Below are 3,849 nucleotides of genomic sequence, written 5' to 3'. Positions count from 1 at the left end.
TCATTCCTTACGATCTGAAAGGCAGAACTGATCCTAGATCAGCACTCTGGCAGCAGAACTGCTGAGGACCTTAGAGAAGGCCTGGTGCTTTCTGTTAAGACCTGACCAAGGGAGAGGAGAGACCTGACACCTGTCTGGAATGGAATTCACCCTGTGCTTCTAAAATGTCCTCCATTTTGTCTCTCATCACCACCCCAGTAGTCAGGAGGACTCCAGTCCACACTATTTCCACATTGCTCAGGACTATTGTAAACCATTCTTAGCCTTCCCATCTGTTAATTATGAACCTGTAGGTAGCCTTATATCTCAAAGTATCATTCTCCTAAAGATGTTTCTCCCCTTTTTTTAAAGCGTCCTTCAACTGATCAATACTAGCTGGGTTTCTCCCAGCTCTGCTACTCTGTTGGCTCTTGGGAAATGACCAGCAGTTATGGGAGATAATGTTAAAGGAGTTACTCGTCGACTCTCTGCATTGTAATGTCAGAAAATGTCCAGAATATATCTGCAGAAATAGTGGAATGATAGTGTTTTACACAAAGAAAAAATGTTTGTTTGACAACAAAAGCCAGATGGGAAACCTGAACCCTCCCTCTCTCCCATCGCCGTCACTAAGAGGCGTGGTCATCCCCTTCGAGCACAACCAATAATGGCAGACTGGGTAAAGCGGCCAATGTAGAAATCGCTCTTTCCTCGTTACTATAGTTCTTTACTCTTTCCTCAATTCCAGTTTATGTGAGAACATTATAGTAGGGAATTATTGTGCCATCTAAATCGCTGTGAATATATATTTTTTAATAGCAAAAATATAGTTTTTACAGCTAGTTGGATGAAACGGAAAGTAAAATAGTCTTAGCACGATGTTCCAGGGAAAAGCTGTTGGTACATTCGTCTGTGGTAGCGGCAGCCAGCCTGGGGGACGATAGTAGGGGATCGATGGAAACCCTGTGGTGTTTGTTTGATATTATCATGATTTAATACTGTATATAACCCAGTTACGGAAAGCTGTGGTGCTTTGTCCACAACCAAAGACTTTTTCTTTTTCTTAATGAGAACGAAAGAGCAATGAATTCATATGGTCTGAGTGGATAGACTGTTTTCTAGGAACTAGATCTGAAAACCTAATGGAGGTGATGTGATCTGAGTGGACAGACTGTTTTCTTCCAATAGGAACTACGCTGAACAACAATATAAACACAACATGTAAAGTGGTGGTTTCATGAGCTGAAATAAAAGATCCCAGAAATCTTCCTATACGCACAAAAATCTTATTTCTCTAAAATGTTGTGCACAAATGTGTTTTACATCCCTGTTAGTGAGCGTTTCTCCTTTGCCAAGATAATCCATCCACCTGACAGGTGTGGCATATCAAGAAGCTGATCAAACAGCATGATCATTACATAGGTGCAACTTGTGCTGGGGATAAAAAATAAGACCACTAAAATGTGCCGTTTTGTCACAACACAATGCCACAGGGGTCTCTTGTTTTGAGAGCGCTTGCAATTGGCATGCTGAGTGCAGGAATGTCTACCAGAGCTGTTGCCAGAGAGTGTATTGTTAATTTCTCTACCATAAGCCACCTCCGTCATTTTTGGGGGATAATTTGGCAGTACGTCCAACCGGCCTCACAACCGCAGACCCACATGTATGGCATCGTTTGGGCGAGCGGTTTACTGTTGTGAACAGAGTGCCCCCATGGTGGTTGTGGGGTTATGTTGTGGGCAGGCATAAGCTACGGACAACGATCACGATTGCATTTTATCGATGGCAATTTGTATGCACAGAGATACCGTGACGAGATCCTGAGGCCCATTGTCGTGCCGTTCATACACTGCCATCACCTTATGTTTCAGCATGACGATGCACGGCCCCGTGTCACAAGGATCTGGACACAATTCCTGGAAGCTAAAAATGTCCCAGTTCCTGCAATGGCCTGCATACTCACCAGACATGTCTTCCGTTGAGCATGTTTGGGATGCTGTGGATCGACGTGTACGACAGCGTGTTCCAGTTCCCACCAATATCCAGCAACTTCACACAGCCATTGAAGAGGAGTGGGATAACATTCCACAGGCCACAATCAGCAACCTGATCAACTCTATGTGAAGGAGATGTCATACTGCGTGAGGCAAATGGTGGTCACCCCAGATACTGATAATGGCATGGATCAGAAACCAATCTTTTTGTTTTAAGGTACCTGTGACCAACAGATTCATATCTGTATTCCCAGTCATGTGAAATCCATAGATTAGGGCCTAATTGATTTATTTCAATTGATTTCCTTATATGAACTGTAACTCGGTAAACGTTTTGAAATTGTTGCGTTTTTATATTTTTGTTCGGTGTAGATCTGAAAACCTAATGGAGGTGATGTGCTATTTTGTGAACCATGAAGTTAAACCCTGTTCATTGGAATGTCTGCTGGTGTTTTTCTCCTGTTCTGCTTGATATTCTGAGACGGTTGTTTACTACACTCTTATCTTTCCCTGTAATGTAGACACAGGCTTTGTTTCCTGTTCGTTCTTCATGAGTCATAACACCATCTCACAGTCATATGATTTCCATACTGTGATGGTGCACTGACCCCTGTCTGCCTCGGGTCTGGACCTCCAAGCCACTTCCACTTCCTCTAATCAGGGACTGATTTAGATCTGGGACTCCAGCAGGCTCTGGAACTCGTAGGGTCAGAGTTGAACAGCCCTGCCCTATGAAGTACATTACATTTTGACAAGGACCCGTAGGTACGACACAGGGTATACAACAACTAGGAAGGAAAGTTGAGAACAAGTTCTTATTTACAATGATGGCCTACCCCAGACAACGCTGGGCCAATTGTGCGCTGCCCTATGGGACTCCCAATCATGGCTGGTTGTGATTCAGCTTGGAATCGAACCAGGGTCTGTAGTGACTCCTCTAGCACTGAGACGCAGGGCCTTAGACCGCCGCGCCACCCGGGAGCCTCAGACCGCCGCGCCACCCGGGAGCCTCAGACCGCCGCGCCACCCGGGAGCCTCAGACCGCCGCGCCACCCGGGAGCCTCAGACCGCCGCGCCACCCGGGAGCCCCAAATTTGACAATTGCCATTATATCAACACACTCATCACTCCCGTTTTAACATCTCTAAATCGCTTTGGCAAAGTAAGCATCAAGTCACTTGCCGATAATGTTGCATACAACGTTTGAAAGGTCTATCATTTTCATCAACACAATCAAAGTTTCCATAAGCCATAGATGCCTTCAATTGCTCAATTTATCTCCAATTTAGACAACAACGTGCTGTGCTCCAAATGGATAACCTGAAATAACATGGAGGTATTAAAATCATTTAAAGAGAAACTTGTTTATTTATTAGCCTAGTGGTTCTAAGTATTTCGGGCATATGTGAAATAGGCCTCTTGAAATCCTTGTCAAAAGCGCAAGAGATGTTACATGTAGGTCTAGATTGATTATGGGTTGATCATATAGAAATATTAAAACATTTTAACAACTCCAAAGCAATTGCCAGTCTATGGCCCAGGAACCATTGACTCATTGTCTTTTTCTAAACTATAATCAACACACCTGCTGGTAATGCTGAACTGTTAGGACCGCTCATGAGGTCACCTAAATATCTGTCCGCTAGGTGGAGTAAAACCTCTCTTCTCGGCACTTATGACCAATTATCTACTTTGAGACTGTGTATACGGTCCTGGAAGTCCTTTTGATGCTTACCATGGTTGGATGTACCTGGCATCATCCCTTCACTAAAGCTGGATGGACCTGGCATCATCCCTTCACTAAAGCCAGATGGATGGACCTGGCATCATCCCTTCACTAAAGCTGGATGGATGGACCTGGCATCATCCCTTCACT

At 44.3% G+C, this 3,849-nt stretch overlaps 1 protein-coding gene across 2 annotated transcripts in view; it reads left to right on the top strand.

The window, feature by feature from the left end:
* stk3 (serine/threonine kinase 3 (STE20 homolog, yeast)) overlaps positions 1-1,253 on the top strand; it is a 31,530-nt gene extending 30,277 nt beyond the window's left edge. For both annotated transcript variants that reach the window (XM_029736116.1, XM_029736115.1), the window contains exon 11: positions 1-1,253. This exon is cut by the window's left edge. The gene's annotated coding sequence lies outside the window, so the exon portion shown is untranslated.
* Positions 1,254-3,849: the final 2,596 nt, after the last annotated feature.

This window comes from Salmo trutta, chromosome 36 (genome assembly GCF_901001165.1).
Source record: "Salmo trutta chromosome 36, fSalTru1.1, whole genome shotgun sequence".
Classification (NCBI taxonomy): Eukaryota; Metazoa; Chordata; class Actinopteri; order Salmoniformes; family Salmonidae; genus Salmo; species Salmo trutta.
This window is presented reverse-complemented; position numbering and strand designations above follow the sequence as displayed.